Genomic DNA, 21,504 nt, shown 5'->3' with positions numbered 1-21,504 from the left:
TTTATAGCTCAGCAATGTCAGAAACCAAAAAAAAAAAATCATGGTCTAGATATAATAGCTATTAAGTATCTAATTTTGTGCCTAGAAAATTTGATCTGGATAGGTATAAACCAAATTAATAGTGGGTGATTCTGGCAAAGGGATAATTGGAAACTCTCTTTTTCTATACTATATATTTTAAACAATATTTAATCTTTAAAATAGAGAGCATGCATTGCTTTATAATCAGGGTATACTTAAGTATGTTTGGGTTTTTTTTTTTAGATGAAGATATTTTCTTATCCTACCCCTCACCATTCAAAAATAGGAAAGAGATTAGACTGGAATCCGTGTTTTGCACGCTGTACTGATCCACAAACCACCTTAATGCTGACTAACATATCTACAGCCATTTGTATAATTGTTTACTTAATATTTTAGCTTCATCCCAAGCAATAAAATCTGGGAAATGATGTGTTGGAAATGTTAGTTATACTAAAATAAATACCTGTCCTTCCACGCACCGCTGCAATTATTTTGCACAATCTCATATGGGAGCTGCATTTTGGAAAACTTTGATTGGTGAACCCCCAAGATTCCTTTCAATCCTAAGATTCTACAAGTCTGGAAAGAAAACATTAGCCACCCTGGTGCTTTTCATCAAACAAACTTTTCCTACTTGCTCAGTTCTTCATCTTGCATTTAATTATTCAGGGGCTGTGCAATTTTCCAGACGATTTTCTTGATTACTGAAAATTGTTCAGTGCAGGGGCAGCCTATTTTTTTTTAGTCAAAGATCAGACAGTCAATATTTTAGGCTTCGGTGGGGGGGTCCCCTTTCCCTCCCTTATCTTCATGTTAGTCTTTGTGTTCTTCTACAATGCTTTATAAAGGTAAAAACCACGCTCAGCTCCTAAGCTGTCCAAACAGAGACTGTGGGCTCGATTTGACCCCCTGGCCACAGTTGCTGACGCCTGGGATGGTACAATGACTTGTCCAGCAGAGTTTGGTAAAAATATAATACTTCAGGCATAGTGGGCATGCAATAGATATTTGTTGGTTTGATTTGGAGAGGAACTGGAATTCATAAATCTATTTTCTTCTCGTTGTCAACAGCTTTAGCGAGAGTTTGAGTGGTGGGGAATGGCTTACAGGAAATGCCTCACTTTTCCACGGATTTTAATTATCCAGATCATTTATCTCGCCCACCCCACCTCACCACCAGTAATAACAAGTTCCTAAAAACTCTTCGTGGTTCGTGGCCTCTACTGGTGCTCAGAAGCTGAGAATCCCTTCACGGGGCCCAGTGTAGAAATGGAGGAGGCACACCTTTACCGAGGCCACCATTGGCTTTTAAAATATATTTGAGTTTTAACAACCTCACATTCATCTCTGCTAATGACTGGGGAAGTGAAGCTTTCCTTTGAGTCACCTTTCCTTTTCTAAAAGAGTGTCTGCATTTCACCTTTATGGGAAGCTCTGGGCTGACTGCCTCATCCCACATCAAAACTCACCCCTGGGATTTCCACCTTCAAACAAGTGAAACAAATGCATTCCCGCAGGGGGGCGTGCTGTCAAAGGGGAGGGAAGCGATCCAGATATCAGAACTATTCAGATAGGATTGCTTCCTTAGAGGAAATTGGTGGCTGGTAGAGAACACTTTCAGTGGGGGACCACTTAGCACTCCATCCCACAGGCTTCCAACCTCTTTAGAGCCAGTCAGGAAGAAGAAAAAAGACCCTCCACATTTACATGAGCCAAGAAAGTGTGTAATGGGTAACACGACTCAGCATGTGCTACCCAATATATTTTGATTATGTTCATGTTAACCTTCCCAAATTAGTGGACGCTTTCCCACAAGTAAGTCACATTTCTCATAGAAATTCCCTGCAACAAAGGCTTCCTTCTCTCTAAATCCTTCCTATTTTATCATCTACCTAAAAGAAAAGATGGATAAGGAGAGATGCTTCGTGTTTTTTTAAAAAAATAATAATAATAAAAGGAAAAAGAAAAAAGTAGTTCCATTAGCAACTTTGGTAAGAAATTGCTCCACATTGTTCCTCTGACAAGTAATTTTTCCCAGCATGTGTGCATCTTAAAAGTATTGCAAAAAAATGTCTTAAAATGAACTGATTAGTATGCATGCTCTGTGGTCACATTTAAGTTCTATTTATAAAATCTATTCTGTTCCAGGCTAAGACAAACAAAACTGAAATGCAGCTGTGTAACACATTGATAATTTTCATTAGTTCTAAAAGCCTCAATAGAATTTGCAATTTTATTCATTACATCTAAAGAATCCTGGAAAACCCACTGTGAAGAGGACCTTTCACTTTTCCCCCCCTGGCCTTTGCGACTTGTCTGAGTGAGCGTGTATTTGTGTGTGTGTGTGCACGTGAATCAGTTAGGGCTGGGCAGAGGAAGGACATTTTTGCAAGAGTGAAGCACAAAACACAACAAGAAATCAAGTCAGGCAAAGATGAAAAAATGAGGCTTAGGGAATCAAAATCACCCATGTAGATTCTGAAAGCCCTTCTAACTAGGGCCATCCTGCCATCATTCCCCAGACGTGAACAAGCCTAGATTTCGGAAATCATGGTGTGATATGGCGGGCAAATACAGATCATATTCTAATTCATTGGGAGGCAGTTCTCTTTTTTTGATCTGAAGGGATGAGGATTTTCCCCCGAGGGTGAGCCAAAGACAGGCTCATGAGAAATAAACAGTGCTGCTTCCTTCAACTCGAACTTGCTCTTGCAAAGTAAAATAATGCCAGCTTTGGAGGTGGCTTTTCTTACTGGGAACAGTGTTTTTAGTGTGTAGATCTTTGAAAAATAATTTTAAAACACGCACTCTCAGAATGTTGGCAGCTAGCCATGAAACCACAAAGAAGTCTCTAGAAAATTAAAATAACAAAACATAAAATAAGTACAGAAGGTAAAAATAAAGACAAACACTTGTAATTTTAGCAGCTACGGAGATGGTGCTTCAACACTGACCAGGCAATTAAAACAATAAAACCTTGCATGTAGAGAATCTCAGACACCTGTCTTAGATAAAAATATATGGGTGGATACAAAGGCACACACTCAAGGTTTGATTTGATAACTGTTAATCTGGGACTAAAAATAATGACAGTTATCCATTACCCATTATGTGCAAGTGCCACCTTGCTTATTCTATCTTCCTGAGCCAGAGTCTCAGCAAGGATTGTTATCTCAGTGTTTCTAAAGGTGTCACATTTAACAACAACAAAAAGGTGGCAGGGAGGGGTGGTGGCAAGGCGAAATTCTGGGAAATATTAGGTTAAGCAAAGTTAAGACAGCTTCCATACTGATTAGAACTTTTAATATGAGAATGTCGACTTTTAATCTCCAAGAGAGAGGACGCAGTATAAGGCATTTCCCACAGTGATGAAATCACAAAGAAAAGCTTCCTTTTCTCTTCCTTTTCTTTTTCTGCAGAGTATCTTGTATAATTAGGGTTTGGGGGAACATTTTGGGGAGATATGCTATTTTATATGCATAATCACTTTAGCAACCTTTGTCAACTAATAGAAATTAAGGTTCAAATGGAAGGCCATTGTAGAACAATTCATTTTGAGTGAGAATGGAGAGAATCAAAGCATGGAGTTTTCTGCAGGCCATCTTGATCCTTCTGAAAGAGACTGGCTTTTAGAGGACTCAGAAAAAAGATGGTGAAAGAGTAAGAGTGGAAAACCCACCCCTCACGGAAATGTTCAATTTGCCCACTTTTAACCTTTTGGCACTACAGTTTAAGACGGAAATTTACCAACAAACTTGAAAGGTTCTGGAGGTTTCCTCGTCAACTGCTAGACAAACAAGCATCTTCCCACTAACACATTACAGGTTTATTTTTAAAATGTGGCTACATAATTATGTGATTTTTCCACCTCATTTCAAAATTACTATATCCAGTGATATTCAGGAGATAGGCAGCCTACACTGTTAGAAGATTTTTAAGCCCTCGGTTGGTACCAAAGGAATCTTATGGGAAGAGGTCTCCTGTCAATATTTGAGAGAGTATGGAAAGAACACATAGCAAGGAATGTGTGCCTCTATCCTGAAGTGTGAAGAACTATAGAACTCAGTCACTAGAAGTAAGTTTCACTGACTCACCCGCATGTCACTGCAGAAGGAAAGAGATTTGTCAACTACTTTACCTCATGACTATTCATAGGCTAGGCAACGCAGTGATACCTCTATTCTGAACATAGGTAGGACAACAGACACATTTATGAATGTTGTAAAACAATTAAGCCCTGAGAGCTGCTGGCACATTAACATTACGGTAAGGATTTATTGAGTTGGGAGACTTTACTACACTCAATTGCAGGCAACTCGGACCACATTGGCTTATAATCATGTAACAGGTCGCAGTAGTCATGGTACTTAACTGGGCTTGGTGGAGCTATTAGAGTTTGATCACTTTTTATAAACATATGAATAAGATATATACTTTAAATAAATCATATCATATATATACATTTTGAAATAAGTATTTCACCAATTTTTTTAAATTGTCAATCATTTTATCTTTTAGAAATTTTAGATCAAGTGGGTTATAAATTGCATTACTGCTGTTGACTCGTATTGGCTTCATTTTGGCTGATAAAGGGAAATACCTACTATCCTTTTTCAACATCAGGTGAACCAAGCTGTTATTTATGAGTAACAGAACTTCTGAAAGATCTGGCAGCTTACGGCACTATTATTCTAGCATTCATTCTTATTGTATTTTTAAACTCCCTTAATAATGTCAAGGAAATGTTCATTTTCTACCAGTGATAGTGCTCCAGCTGAAAAGTAGTAACTTCAGAAAGACTTTAGGTGTGATGAAAGCTACGAAGGCCAAAGAACTACCATGACACAAAATGTTATGAATTTAGGAGAGGATACTGTGCAAATTGTTGGAGATGATGGTGACAAAATAAAAAGAAACTCTAATCCAGCTACAGGTTGAGTTTGCAAAAACTGTCTTATGTAACACGGTAAATTAGGTGGAAAAAATGCTGGTGACATGGCCACAAAATCAACCCCTAAGCTACAGCAATTACAGATATAAACATCTTGCAAATTCTCTCCAATTACATTCTATTTGTTACAATGGCAAAATGGATGTTGACTTATGTCAGTTTTGAATTATGACACCTTTTCAGGAATATACCTTTGGCATAAAATGAGAATGCCCTACACCAGCATTTCATTTCTTCTAAAAGTCACTATTAAGCCCATTCAACAAAGATGTACTTGAGTGCTATTCTGTACAATGAGAAAACAGTAAGAAGAGCTGACATCTATTGCTTATCATGTACTTGGCATATGCTAAGACTTGATACCCACTCTTTCATATAATTCCTAATAATCATTCACTGATGTGTCTGCTGTACTATGCATATTTTATAGTGATTTTTATGAAGTTCAGAGGGTTGATATTATTGCCCAAGATCACATAGTTTCAAATGTAGGTTCTCCAAGTCCAGAGCTGCTGCTCTTAAACACCAACTACATTAAGGCAGAGTGGAAATGAGTTTGTCTACATTGCCTTTGTTTCTTGAACTTGCCTTGATTCAACAAGGTGTGGTTTTGATGTGTTTATAAGGCTAAGAAAAATTGTAAATTACTGTGCGTGCTGTTATTTCTTTAATTCCATAAAAGGAAGATAATAAGGATAATGAGGACTGCTCCTTTGTAATTCCAGTGTGATGTTTTTGTGGGTGGTTTTCAAAGCACATGGTATGCAAATTAGAGATAATGTGGATGGCTCTTTGTCTTCCAGGCATGTGCCATCCACTGGGCATTCGCCGAGAGCGCTTGATATGTGTGCCACGGGAACTGATGTGGACGTTTCGGCTGCCTCTCAAGTTTGAGAGCCCGCAGGATTTTGGCAGAGACACACGCCCTCAAATGACTTGGAATGGAGACCTTACAAGGATTTGTCTTTATTATATTTAAAATATAGTTTTTTTTTTTATTTTTGGCTTCTGACAGTATTTCCTCCTTGTCTTAGACTTCTTCCCTGTACTTAAAATTGCCATAGTGGGCTTCCCTGGTGGCGCAGTGGTTGAGAATCCACCTGACGATGCAGGGGACACGGGTTCGTGCCCCGGTCCGGGAAGATCCCACATGCCGCGGAGCGGCTGGGCCTGTGAGCCGTGGCCGCTGAGCCTGCGCGTCCGGAGCCTGTGCTCCACAACGGGAGAGGCCGCAACAGTGAGAGGCCCGTGTACCACAAAAAAAAAAAAAAAAAAAAAAAATTGCCATAGTAATCAGGGAAGTGACTCCCGAAACTGTGACCGACTAGCTTTCCTTATTTATTCTCTTGCTATGACTTTCATCATAACTTTTCAGAAGGCACAGACCGAAAGAGAACTATTCTCCCTGCCAAGGCATTTAAGTTCAGCAGAAGCAGATGTCCAGCAGTGTAATTTCTGCCCAAGTGTCACTGATATATTATTGAGGAAACATCAAATCAGATGAGTACTAGAAAAATTAGAGCCTATTCCCAGCCTCTCTGCTTGACCTATACTCCTGAAGTTAGATTTACATTAATCTTCCAGCCTTTACAACCCCTAACCTTTACCCATGTGTTATGGAAATAAAAAAAACTTCTTTTTCCATGTGTGCTGTTCAACAGTGCTTTTCATTTCCAAGGTTTGTTTTTTTTTTTTTAACTGTTTTACTTGTCTTTTTATTCTTTTTTTCCCCCATACTATGTTCTATCCCTCATCCTGCCAAAGTAATCTGACATGTGTCTTTCCACATTGTCCTCTGTCATGTAAGTTTTAATCATTACTTACTTCGCACACACAAAAAGACATCATATTCTTCCACATTGCTCTGCATCTTGCTTTATTTCCTCATTCACACAGTTTTACTACTTATTTTTTTTTTTTTTTTTGCGGTATGCGGGCCTCTCACTGTTGTGGCCTCTCCCGTTGCGGAGCAAGGCTCCGGACGCACAGGCCCAGCGGCCATGGCTCACGGGCTCAGTCGCTCCGCGGCGTGTGGGATCTTCCCGGACCAGGGCACGAACCCGTGTCCCCTGCATCGGCAGGCGGACTCTCAACCACTGCGCCACCAGGGAAGCCCTACTACTTATTTTTAAGTATCTCTCACCTCACTTGTTCTTGGGCTCCTCATCATGGGCATTCATTGCTTAGATAGGTAAAAACTCTGATGGCAATATTCTAGATGGTAGAGTTTATTCATGACATTCTGCTAGCTACCTTGGCACACTCTCAGCTAATACTGACTGAGTGAGAAGGAAAAGATGCACAGGTAATTCAGCTGCTCTTAAAGCACACAGAGTCTAATCATTAATTTATTTAACCATCCCTTCATTCAATACCTACCACGTTCCCAGCACTTTTCTGTAGTTACACATTAGAAAAAGTATCTGCTTTTATGAGCCTTACCTTCTACTAATGTTGCAGCAAAGCTGATCATAAATAAACATATAAATAAGATAGTGTCAGAGAGTAATAATGCTCTTAATAAGAAAATAAAAACAATAATGGTATAGAGAGCAGATGGCCTAGTCAAAGGAGATAATTTGAATGAAGAGCTGAGTGAGAAAAAGAATTGGCCATGTTGAGGTCTAGACTCGAAGAAGAGCATTAGAGGCAGAGAGGCTCTGAGTTAGAAATGAGCTGAGAGCATTTGAGGAACCAACAGAGGCCAGAGTGGAAAGGCTATATAATAGGAAAGAAAGGAGTTATAAGACATGAAGCTCTTGAGATGGAAAGGAGCCAGATCATGACAAGTTACCAAAGAAATAGCTCAGAAAACTAATGTTTTTTAATTACTATGAGGATAGTTCAAAATGCTATAATGCTATGGGAGAATAAAAGTGTGTATATGTGTGTCTGTGTGAAAAATACCACCCATCTTCATGGAGGAAGTAATATTTGAGATGGGCTTTGAAAGGTGGGTAGGACACAGATAGATGAAAAATAGGAGTAGGAGTGGTAAAAGAGTACAGCAGCTATCAGGAACAGCCTGTGTGAGGGCAAATAGGTGACAGTGTGTAAGGCAGTTCTGTGACTAACGAGTGGTCCATTGTTAGTGGGTGAGCAACAATTGGGAAACGTGAAGCTTGTGAGACCTGTGAATGGGACTGAATGTCAGAACAAGAAAACTATTGAATAGTTCATCTGGAACCACTGAAGGTTTCGGGACAGGGAAATAATCAGAGCTGAGATTTCAAAGGATTTCTCTGACACTTGACTGTTGAATTGAATTGTGTTGGTAAGACTGGAGGTGAAGAGGCTAGTTAGAGGCTTTTAAAACAGTTACGCAGAGTGGACAAAACAAAGGGACTACTGGAGAGGATGTAAAAGAGAATACGGTTGAGAAAAATCTTATACATGGAATCTGCCGTTTATCCAAAATAGAATTTCCTTTTCCACATGCTCAACAGATGATGGAGTTTCTCTAAACTACCTCTAGAGACAGGAAAAACATTACCTCCTGGGAAAACCAGTTCTGCTGCTGCACAAGTTCAACTATTTAAGAAAGTTCTTTTGTAGGTTGAATTGGAATCTACTTCCCTGTAACTAGGACCCACTGATGCTAGTTTTACCTTCTGCAGAAAAGCAAACTACGTAACCTTCCTCTAATACAAAGTCAACCTTTCATACATTCGAAACCAACAATTATTTTTATCATTTGTCATATCCAGGTTAACACTCCTCCTGTTCCTTTAACCCATATATTTTACATGGTTGTTTCGAGTGTGTATTATATTTTAATAAATAATTAGCATTTACTGATCCTTACATGCCATTAGCAATAGGAACATATTTTTTTTCCTGAAAGCTTTTTTTCCACTTGGAAAAAATATATTTTTTGAAACTTTCTCCTGTATAAACACTAGGCACTCATTATACAACTGGGGGACAAGGAAACAGAATCGCTCTGCCCTATGTAACATTATTCTAGGCTGGGGTCAGCATACTGTGGCCTGTGAGCTAAGAATGGTTTTCACATTTTTAAGTGGTTGAAAAAAACTCAAAAGAAGATTATTTTGAGATGCATAATAATTTTATGAAATTCTAATTTCAGTGTCCTTAAATACAGTTGTATAGGAACATGTCCATCCATTTACATATGGTCTATGACACCTTTCATGTTGCAACAAAAACTACTGTTGGCAAAGCCTAAACTATTTACTGTCCGGCCCTTCACAGGAAACACTGTCCAACCTCAACTCTCAGGCACTGGTGTGTGGTGTGTGGACTGATAGTGTCTGCTTCACCTGGGAGCAGAGAGAGAATGTAGAACCTCTGACTCCACTCTAGACCCACTGAATGAGAATCTACATTTTACCTGATCCCCAGGTGATGTGCAGGCGTGAGAAGCTGGAGAAGTGCTTCTCAAGTTTGGCGTGAAGAAGAATCCCCCTGAAAGGTCTGTGGATATACCAATTCCTGAGTTCCACCTCAAGGAAATAAACTGAGTAAGGCCTGAGAGTCTCCACTTCTCTCTCTTTCTTTAAAAACTGAAGTATAGTTGATTTACAATGTTGTGTTAGTTTCAGGTATACAGCAAAGTGATTCAGTTATATACATACATATATTTTTTTCAGAGTCTTTTCCCTTATAGGTTATTACAAGATACTGAATATAGTTCTCTGTGCTATACAGTAGGTCCTTCTTGAATATCTATTTTATATATGGTAGTGTGTACCTGTTAATCCCAAACTCCTAATTTATCCCTTACCCGCTTTGCCCTTTGGTAACCATAAATTTGTTTTCTATGTCTGTGAGTCTATTTCTGTTTTGTAAATAAATTCATTTGTATCATTTTTTTATATTCCACATTTAAGTGATATCATATGATATTTGTTTTTCTCTTTCTGACTTATTTCACTTGGTAGGATAATCTCTAGTCCATCCATGTTGCTGCAAATGGCATTATTTCATTCTTTTTTTGTGTCTGATTAATACTGTATGTGTGTATATTGCACGCATGGGTATATGTATTTTATATATATATATATACACATATATCTTACATCTTCTCTATCCATTCATCTGATGATGGTTAGGTTGCTTCTATGTCTTAGCTATTGTAAATAGTGCTGCTATGCACACTGGGGTACCTGTATCTTTTTGAATTCGAGTTTTCATCTTTTCCAGATATATGCCCGGGAGTAGGATTGCCGGATCAGAAGGTAACTCTATTTTAGTTTTTAAAGGAACTTCCATACTGTTTTCCATAGTGGCTGCAGCAATTTACATTCCCAACAACAGTGTAGAATGGTTCCCTTTTCTCCACACTATCTCTAGCATTTATTACTTGTAGACCTTTTGATGATGGCCATTCTGACCAAGTCTGAATTTCCAATAAGCACCCAGGAGATACTGACACTGCTCTTTCCTGATCACACTTTGAAAGACACTAGGGGATTCTCTTCCACCCACGTTTAAATCCTCCCTCCTATGCAAGGTTTTCACTGACCACAATAAATCCTCCTTCCCTTCTTTGACCTCCTATACTATAATACAAACAGTGCTAATTTTACATTTATGTAATAGCATTTGACATTATTAAATATCTCAAGTGGAAAGAACTTGCTATCTTACTTAATGGCCTCTTGCTGTTCCCAGAGCACATTCCCACCTCAGAGCTCTTGCATTTTGTTCCTGCTGACCAGCAAGCAGTTATGTCACTCACGGCTTTCCTTCAATATTCCCTCTTTAACAATACATCCCCTGACCTCACCTTTGGAGAGGAGAAAAATTTACCACCACAAAATATATCTCTTTGGCATGGGGATTATTTTAGGCTGATTATTTTTAAGAAACATTAGACTCAGGAAGCTTTTCCTTTACCTCTGCCTTAACTGCCTAAAAGAATTTAGATAGGGAACTTGTGCCAGAAAGACAGCTATCACTAAAGATAACTTTGTTTCACAGGAAAGACTTCTCCATGTGGCACAGCAAACATTTGTTTATCAAACATTTGCTCTTCCCATCTACTTGTGAATTTCTTCCTCCCCTTTGAAGTCCCAGATCCTTACACCCTTTCTCATTAGCTCTGGATGACATATAAGCCTCAACTGCCTGACTTGCCCAGGGGCCTCAGATTCTTATGGAGCCCCCAAACTTATGAAATTAAATTTGATTTTCAATCTCTCTCAAGTCAATTGGATTCTTAGACCAATTTGAAGAGCCTACAAGGGTAGAGGAAATATTTTTTCTCCCCAACACTTTGTAAAATTACTTTTTATCTCCACTCCATTGTTCTTCACTCACCTTGCTTTATTTTTCTTCATAGAATGCAATAGCACTTTGCATTATGTATTTATTTCATGCATATTTCTTTTAACTAAATATAAATTCTGTGATTATCAGGGACTTTCATTCAACAGTGATTTATCAAGCACCTACTATGTGCTTGCTAGGTACAGTTCTAGGATTAGAAGACAAATGAGTTTACTTAGGAAAATGCCTTTCATATACTAGGCATTCAATGAATACCTGTTGAATAAATAAATGAATGAGTTCCCCTAAGCTAGTTGGAGCAGAATTATGGTGATACTTTGTGCAATTTATATATCCATTATTGTTAAGCACAGCAAGTATACAAAAACATCAAATGAAGGCTAATGTTTATTGAGTACTTATGTGGTGGTGGGCACTTGAAGCACTTACAACTTTTATTCTCATTTTAAGTTTAGGAAACCTGAGAACTAAGAGGGTTATAAACTTTAAAAAGTTTAAACATGTGCATAATCAAGCAGTCTCCAGGTAACCATCACATAGTCTTCCTCCTCAAAATGAAACTTGTGGATAGATTGGTAGGTTTGTGTGGTGATTGAACCATACCATGAGATTTAACTGTAAAATTTTAAATATCCACTCACCACCTGTATCATTCCACAAAAGACTGAGGATAGTTCTTACAAAGATATACACAAAAGATATATGATAGACAGAAATGGATATAAATAATTAGGTCTGGGTAAAGTATAAGTAAGAACTAGTATATAAGGATGAAGGACAAAATACAGCTATGGAAATCAAAGTTGTTGTCAGTGAGCTTGATATTTAGCTCTGAATTTCCCGGTATCTGATATGGGTTGAATTGTGCCTCATCCACAAAAATAAAGATACATTGAAATCTTAATGCCCCAGCACTTCAGAATGTGACTTTCTTTGGAAGTAGTGTCTTTGCAGATGTAATTAGTAAAAATGAAGTCAAACTAGAGTAGGTTGAGCTCTTACTTGAATGTGACTGGTGTCCTTATAAGCAGACAGCTCTGTGAAGACAGGAGACATGTAGGGACAGCACCAGACAAACATGGAGGCAGAGGTTGGAGAGAAGCATCTGTAGGCCAAGGAATGCCAAGAACGTACAGCCACCTGTGGAAGCTCAGAAAGTTCAAGGGGTTTATCTTCCCTGAAGATTTCACAAGGAGCATGGCCATTCTGATATCTTGATTTTCAACTTCTGGCCTCCAGAACTGTGAGACAATATATTTGTGTCATTTTCAGCCACCAAGTTTGTGATATTTTGCTAAGGTAGCCCTTGGAAAAGGGAAAAAAAAAAAAGATATCCTGGAAGAGCATAATACAAGAGGTAGACTTATTTTAAGGAGTAAAATCTTCGCATCTGAGATTTAGTGGATTCCTAGAGAAAGGAAATAAATTTGCAGTGATTTCAAGGAAGAAAGACATTCTGGAGAGGACTGGCATTGTGGGTGTGTGACCTGTGCAGCACAGAGGCCTGTTCTTCGAAGTGCCCTGTGCTTGGGCTAACACTCTGCTGTCATTGTTGTGAAATTCTTGAGGATTTTTGAACAAGGTCCCTGCATTTTTATTTCACTGTGGGCCTTCAAATTATGTAGCTGGTGCTGGATCTGGCAATAAATAGACAGCATTGGTACTAGTACAGAAATTGGTGAATACACTAATAAAACAGTACATAGGTCCTAAAAATATGACAGAGATAGTATTTCAGATCAGTGGGGAAAGGATGGACAGTTCCATAAGTGCTGCTGAGACAACTGGTTACCCATATGGAAAAAGAGAAATAATTTGGAACCCAAATTCACACCAATCGATAAAAAATCAATTCCAGGAACATTAAATGACCTAAACATGAAGGCAAAAATATATAACATTAAGAAGACAATATTTGAGAATATATTAATGTTCTTGTGTGTAGGAGAAGATTTCTTGAACAAAATGTAAAAAAAAAAAAAAAAGTAGAAACTATAAAGGAAAAGTTTGATTCATTTGTCTACATTATAATTAAGTACTTCTTTTCCATGTTCTCCTCCTTTATGGGGAGCTGAGATTTTGAACAGTGCCTATGACTGGGGCCAGGCCTTCAGCTGGCACTCCAGATAGGCAGGGCTCATGTCCAGGGTTGAACTTTCTGACAGGCCTTTCCTCCTTATTCCTTTCTTGGTCTGCAAGCCTGAAAGGAATGGGTGTCAGTGGATGAGAACAGTCAGCAGGCTGTTAGGGCTCACCTTTGGTCTGACTCATCCACAATGTTGTTTACATACGGGGGAGGCTGATCTAATAAGTAAATAGACTGAGAGTAATGGAGCCAGATTTCTCACTGCTGCAGAAGGGAGTTAGGAACATGGAACAGAAAAGACTTGAATAAACTCTGTGGTATTTGATTAGCTTCAGAAATTATTAGTGTGAACCCATGGTTTTTAACTTGTCTATCTATATACAGAATCATACAGGTGTGTCTGTGTGTCTGTATGTGCATATAGACTTACATCTTCTATCTGTGTTTTCTGAGTGAACTAGAAGCAATGACACCTCAGTAGCAGTGACGTACTTGCTCTTGGTTTCTGAATACCATTTTCCACTAAAAGAACTTGGACTTCCTAGAGAAATGTCTGACTCTACAGAAGAAATATAAGATGAGCCTACAACTAGTTGATCCAGAAAGTAAGAAAGTGCTCGAAGAATCAGGGAAATGTCAAAAGTCACAGAAGCCAGTTTGAAGGGGCTTCCATTGGCCACATTTTGGATGGTGTGATGATACAATTGTAAACCTTTGAGTAAAATAGAAGTACACAAGTCCATACTGATATAAGTAAATCAATGCATTAATTAATTAATTAATTGGAAAGGAGGGAAAAGCTCTACTTCCAATGGAAGAGCAACTAGCAAATCTAGATGGAATTAGAAAATCACCCTTTGGCAAGCACTTTTGTCACAATTAAGCCAGGCAAGAATCATTAATGGATGATAAATCTGGTTGGTGAAGGGGGAACAGGACACCTAACATAACTTCTAAGAATCTCCTCCAATTATACTTATGAATTACTTATCAATTGACATACAACATCCTAATTAATTAATGTAAGAGTGTAGGGTCCTATTATTCAACATCCCAACCAAGTGATAAAAGTTAACATCACCCATGATGGGACAAGTCAGTGTCATGTACCTCCTGATATGAGGCACGGAGAGTAGCACAATATGACTCCTGTGGAATTCCTAGCAAAAATCATGAGCCATGACAAAATATCAGATTCCAAATTAAGGGATAGTCTACCAAGTAACTAATCTGTACTCTTCAGAAATGTCAAGGTATGAGAGAAATGCAGACAGAAACACTGTTCTTGGATTGAAGAAAACTAGAGATGTAAGAATTAAATGTGTTGCTGGACTGGATCCTGGGTCTATCAAAAATATGAATAGGACAAACAGCCAAACCTGAATAGTATCTTTGGATTAATGGCAATATTGAATCAATGTTAACTTCTTGATCTTGATGGATGTACTGTGATTATTCTTTTAAATAAGAAATACACACTGAAGTATTGAGAGGCAATGAGGCAATGTGCCCCAACTTACTCTCAAATGCTTCAGAGGAAAGAAAAATGAATTCTGAGCAAAGAGTATATTGGATCTTTATACATACTTTCTGTAACTTTTAAGTTTAAATTTAAACTTATTTCAAGATAATTGAAAAACATTAAGTTCTTCTCTTATCACAAGACATAATTGTAGCTACAGTTTGGGAGAAGATATTTGCACCACACAACTGAGAAAGGATTAACAACCAGAAGAGGAATTCTGATGAGTGAGTAAGAAAAAGAAAGACAGAGGGACTTCCCTGGTGGTCCTGTGGTTAAGAATCTGCCTTCCAATGCAAGGGATACGGGTTTGATCCCTGGTCAGGGAGCTAAGATCCCACATGCCGCAGGACAACTAAGCCTGCACACCACAGCTACTGAGCCCATGTGCTCTGGAGCTGGCACAGTACAACTAAAGAACGCATGGGCTGCAACTACTGAACCCTTGCGACACAACTAGAGAGAAGCCTGCATACCACAACGAATGATCTCGCATGCTGCAACGAAGATCCCATGTGCCACAACTAAGACCCGACACAGTCAAATAAATAAATAAATAAATAAAAGATTTTAAAAATTTTTATTTATTTTTGGCTGCACTGGGTCTTTGTTGCTGCGCAGGCTTTCTCTAGTTGCGGTGAGCAGGGACTACTCTTCGTTGTGATGCACGGGCTTCTCATTGCGGTGGCTTCTCTTATTGCAGAGCATAGGCTCTAGGCACGCAGGCTTCAGTAGCTGCAGCACACAGGCTCAGCAGTTGCAGTGCACGGGCTTAGTTACTCCATGGCATGCGGGATCTTCCTGGACCAGGGTTTGAACCCATGTCCCCTGCATTGGCAGGCAGATTCTTAACCACTGTGCCACCAGCGAAGTCACAATAAATAAATATAAAAGAAAAAAAAGCAAGATAGATACTCATCCAATTTAACAAATAGGCAAATGATTAATCAGAAACTTCACAGAATTTTTAAAATGGCCTATAACATATGAAAAGATGTTCAACCTCATTAATAATCAGAGAAATGCAAATTAAAACAACAATGAGATATCACTCACTCTTGTTAGACGATAAAAATTTAAAAGTCAGATAATAGGGAGCACTGGTGACCATGTGGACAAAAGAATTCTGATCCTGTTGGTGGAAGAGCAATATGATGCAACCACTCGGAAAATAGTTTGATATTACTCGTAAAGTTAAACACACATTGTGGTAGACTGTATTACTGTCACCAAATGTACTGGCACATTTTTCTGCAGTGCCCTTCCCTGCATTTTAAATCCCATCCTGTAGAATTCAGACTAGGCTACCTGACTTACTTTAGCATATAAAATATAAATGGGAAGGATGTGTATCATGTCTGAGTAGAAGATTTTACTTCCCAGTTGTTGTGTGCTGTGGTCTTTTCTCTCTGGCACAACTCTGAGCAGTGTTACCATCTGGGGCTTCTCTTCGAAGCTGGTCCTGGACCGAAGAGGACACGGAGCAGACCCCCAGCTCACAAATGATGCATGTGCAACAGGACAGTGCAATCAGCCTCTGCTAGTGTGAGCCTCTGAGATTTGCTGCTCTGGTTGCTATTTAATTACCAATCTGGCACATCCAACATATTCTGACTTACAACATGTGTATATGCTCTACAACTCGACCATTTAATTACTAAACATACATCCTCAAGAAACTGTTGCAAAGGTACACCAGGATTTATTGTTCAAAATATTTATAGTATCAATAGCACTGTTTGTAAAAGGGAAAAAAAAGAATCATCAATTCAAATCTTCATTCAGAGTGAAATGAGTAAGTTGTGGTATTTTCACACAATGGGATAATGACCTAGAACTACACCTCAACAATGACAGGTCTCAAAGATATAACAGTGAGTGAAGGAATTAGGACAGAAGAAAATATACTGTATGGTTCCATGTATTTTTTTAAAAGCAGGTAAAAATAAAGTGTACTGTTTATTGAAACATACATACATGGGGTAAAAACTACAAATAAAAGCAAAGAAATGATACAAAACTCAGGGCAGCACTTACTACAGGAGATGGGGAGAAGAAAAATGTCAATTCAAGAAGCACATAATGATGTTTCAGATATGATAATGTTTATTTTCTAGCCTTGTAGTGGGTACAAAGTGATCATTTAATTTTGTCCTTTAAATAATATGCTTGCATTTTCATGCAAGAGTTCATGTATACTGTATCTCACAACGGAAAAAAAAAAAAAATGAGGTAAAGCATGCCGGATAAAGGAAGTAAAAATCTGCCAAGATATCTAAACTCCAATCTTTTCCTTCATCTTTTAAAAAAAAAATTATGTTCAATGTAATTAATTCATATTTTGTCAATCTAAACATTGACAAATGCTTCCCTTGAAGGAGAATTTTCCCCAGCATTCTTACTCCGCAGTAAAAATTTCAATCAATCCAAATAATTCCTGGTGATTTCTTTATTTTCACAGAAGTGGTGTGGGGGGATGTGTACGTGTATGTGTATGTGTGTGTGTGTGTATATGTGTGTACACTATTGTTTTTACTTAAAGTTTAAATCCAAAAATAAATAAAGATCCTTTTTGTTGTTTTAAATAGAACCAACCTGAAAGGAAGGGTAGTGACTCAAATATTGGATGACGTCTCTGTATTGGATGATGTCTCTGTATTCACTGTCCAGAACCAGCTCATAATGCAGTGAGCATGTGCACAGATGGAAACCACTTCAGAAGCCCAACAGAAAAATCACATGCAACTCACATACTCTTTTACCTAAAATCCATAGGGCGCTAGCTGTAGCAAATGCAAAAATAATACATGTGAAAAAAAAGGTATAAAGACTTCAGAATACGTGGATCGCTTTTGTTTGAGGGACCTTCTCAGTGAAGTAATATTTTCTCATCTCTAGATATGCTTATTTTAAAAATCACACACACACACATAGCAACTGACTGAAAGATAAGTTGTTGAGACTGACCAAAAGAAAATGCATTTGTTTTCTACAGTGAAGATTGTGACCAAGTTCTACTGCCTAAGAGAAACCCAGAGAGCAGACCTTTCAGAGGGTTTTTTTTTTTTTTTTTTTGCGGTACGCGGGCCTCTCACTGCCGTGGCCTCCCCCGTTGCGGAGCACAGGCTCCAGACGCACAGGCCCAGCGGCCACGGCTCACGGGTCCAGCCGCTCCGCGGCACGCGGGACCCTCCCGGACCGGGGCACGAACCCACGTCCCCTGCATCGGCAGGCGGACTCCCAACCACTGCGCCACCAGGGAAGCCCCTTTCAGAGGGTTTTTAAAGTGAGAGTCACATCAGATTCTTCAACAGCCTCAGAGAATAAAGCAGTTATAGGAAGCATTACAAAAGTAATACAGATGATAAAACAGGGGAAACACATGATCAGCACAAAAGGAGAGCATACAAATGACCCAGTTACCAAACAACCAGACATGTAGTATTTGCTGAGACAGAATGTCTCAAGATCTGTAGTCAAGCACTTACTTGCTCAAAATTAGAGCTGGTAAGGTCAACATTTTGGTTGGTGACTTGATTACTCTGTAATTTGGATAATAAATAGCAATTCTGACTTGGAAAGGGACCTCTCACGGCTGTGGCCCCTCCCGCCGCGGAGCACAGGCTCCGGACGCGCAGGCTCAGCGGCCATGGCTCACGGGCCCAGCCGCTCCGCGGCATATGGGATCCTCCCAGACCGGGGCACGAACCCATGTCCCCTGCATCGGCAGGCGGACTCTCAACCACTGCGCCACCAGGGAAGCCAGGATGCCAAGAATTTTAAGGGATGAAAGATGGTTCCCGATTGATCAACTGATTCATCCATCTGCTAGCCCATTCATCCATCCACCAACCAGTCATTCATTCATTTATTCAATTATTAATTTATCGAACGTTATCTGAACATAGATAGGTCAAGCCATGTTAAACTCTGGAGATCCAAAAACTTTAGCAGTGAATTCAGACACATTCCCTGCCTTCAAAGAGTTGGTAGTCTAGTGCAGAATTTTTCAACCTCAGCACCACTGACATCATGAGATGCACAATTCTTAGTTGTGGGAGGCTGTCTTGTGCATTGTAAGATATTTGGCAGCATCCCTGGCCTCTACTCAGAAGATTACAAAAGCTCTACACATCCTCCAGATTTAACAACCAAAAATGTCTCCAAACACTGTTAAATGTCCCTGGGAGAAAAAACAATCCTGGTTGAGAATCACTGGTTTAGCAGAGAAGCCAAATGTGCTCCCAAATATTTGTAATACAATGTAAAAACGTTGATAATTAAGAAACATTTAAGAAATGGTGATAACACAATGGAGAGAGAAAAAGTGACAGTGAGGGAGCAAGGGGGGGACAGAGAGAGAGAGAAGGAGAAGGGAGGAGTAGAGGGTACGAGGAGAGGGGGAGAGAGAGAGAGAGAGAACATGCTCATGCACACTTCTGCCTGCAGGAATTTAGTGCAGGTACAGAGAGGGCAACCCTGAGCTGGGTCTTTTTTTTTTTTTTTTTGCGGTACGCGGGCCTCTCACTGTTGTGGCTTCTCCCGTTGAGGAGCACAGGCTCCGGACGCGCAGGCTCAGCGGCCATCGCTCATGGGCCCAGCCGCTCCGCGGCATGTGGGATCTTCCCGGACTGGGGCATGAACCCGTGTCCCCTGCATCGGCAGGCGGACTCTCAACCACTGTGCCACCAGGGAAGCCCTGAGCTGGCTCTTTGAGAAAGAACAGACTTTATCATTTTCAGAAGACACAGCTCTGCAAATATGTGAAAATGCAAAGATTGCATTCTCTCTTCCAGGTTAACAATTTTTTTTTACTTTCTTTAACCTCTGACTATAAGGGGCCTAATGTATTTGAATATCTTCTGGCACATAGTATAGTGTCATTAGAATATTTGCAGCTAGAAAGTGACAACAATTTATTCATTGACCAAACAGTTCCCAAGCACTGTTCAGATATGAGACGAAAAAGATACAATGCGTGCACTTGAGGATAAGAAAGTTTAACGGAAAACAATTTAGCCAAACAACATTTTCTGATTCTTCATAAACGAGCTTTCTTGCTAAATAGCATCAAATGTTAGACAGTTCCTACTTAATCCTTTCACAAACTTGCCTGCTGACTGACTCTGGAGGCTGCAGGCTATAAATGAGGCAGATATGTAAACAAATAGTTATGAAGTTCAGTATTAAGCACTTTGGTAGTGGTATATAAAAACTACCAGGGACTCCTAGGAAAAGGAAATCATCTGGGTCTGGGGATCTGGAAGGCTTTCCTAAAGGCATGGCATTTAAACTGGCCTGAAAAGACAAGGAGAAGAAGTTCATTATTTGGAAAAGGGCTAACTAGTAGATGGAAAAGCAAATGAGAAGACACAAAAGAAGTTAGAATGCTCAGTAGTGAGAATTCACTACTGATCTATGACCATAGTGAAAGGGTTACCATGACAATGATGGGTTTTCACACTCTCTTAATAGGTGGAAGCAGGTAGCTCAGTATCATAGACATTCATAGGTAAGTAACAATGGGCAAGTTGGTGCATTGGTGAAGTGAAAACCCTTCCCTCCTAACACACACACACACACACACACCCATGGATGAGGAAATGCCACTAAGAATGCCCTTTTCTCGAATATGCTGGATGACGACCATGACTACGTCAGGTCTTTCTACATAAACTGCAGACCTCAATGTTTACAGGGTCAGGGACCCAGCACCGCTATCAGCACCTATTTTGACACTGATTTTGAAAAGCCTTTGGCCACTCAGACTAGCAAAAAACAGGCTGAGAGATGGAGCTTCTGATTCAATTCTCCTCAGTGACATTTTAATCTGGAGTGCAGGACGTACACCATAAAAACAATGTTATTGAGATTAAGAAGGGTGCGTGGCTCGCTTTAGCCCAGCAAATGGCATGGGCTGGAGGCGATGTGAAGACTTGCTGATACTAGCCATGCAAAGAGCTTCAAGGAAATGAATGATGGGGTATGTCCACACAGGGCTGTGTGTGACTCATTCATCTCTACCATAGTCGTCTGCCTCCTGTTTCACTGTCGCCAGGACAATCGGATCCCACAACTTACAGACATAAGGGACTAATTAACAGGCATTCAGCACACCACACTGCATGTCACCCAAGAAGAGAAAGACTCCCAGAGATGTTGAACACGTTCACACTCAGAAGCCTGGGTGGCTGGGGAATGCTGCTGGCTTCACCCTTTGCCTGCATGCTCCTCTCTGCCCAAGCACCGGTGGATGCTCTCAGCTCCCCGGGGTTTTCAGACCCAGAACCTTTGGAATCCCACAAGTATGTGCCTGTTAAGAAAACTGAAGGACAAGGAAGCCAGCAGAGCTGGTCTTTTAAAATGCATAACTCTGGGCAGGCTGAGCAAGGGAAAAAAGAGAGGTGCTGCCACCGAAGGCCAAGGATTTGAGGTTAGACTCATCCTTGACTATGCGGACTCTATTACAGAAAAGGACACACAGTTCTGTGATGTGAAGAAACATCCATCGGGTATAGATGGGACTAGCCTTTGTTCACCAGCCCGACAAAGAACTCCAGGAGGGGCACAATCTTATGTTTATTCATCACTGGCAGATGCTAATACATTTCTGGATCGACATTTGGCAGAAGTATGAATAAACACAGAGAATTCACAATCAGATAT

At 39.7% G+C, this 21,504-nt stretch overlaps 1 protein-coding gene across 1 annotated transcript in view; it reads right to left on the bottom strand.

Moving 5' to 3' along the window:
- TENM2 (teneurin transmembrane protein 2) overlaps positions 1-21,504 on the bottom strand; it is a 3,844,234-nt gene that overhangs the window by 1,566,870 nt on the left and 2,255,860 nt on the right. The window lies entirely within an intron of this gene.

The sequence above is a fragment of the Kogia breviceps genome, chromosome 4 (genome assembly GCF_026419965.1).
Source record: "Kogia breviceps isolate mKogBre1 chromosome 4, mKogBre1 haplotype 1, whole genome shotgun sequence".
NCBI lineage: Eukaryota > Metazoa > Chordata > Mammalia > Artiodactyla > Physeteridae > Kogia > Kogia breviceps.
Note: the sequence above shows the minus strand (reverse complement) of the source record. Positions and strands in the feature narration are given on the sequence as shown.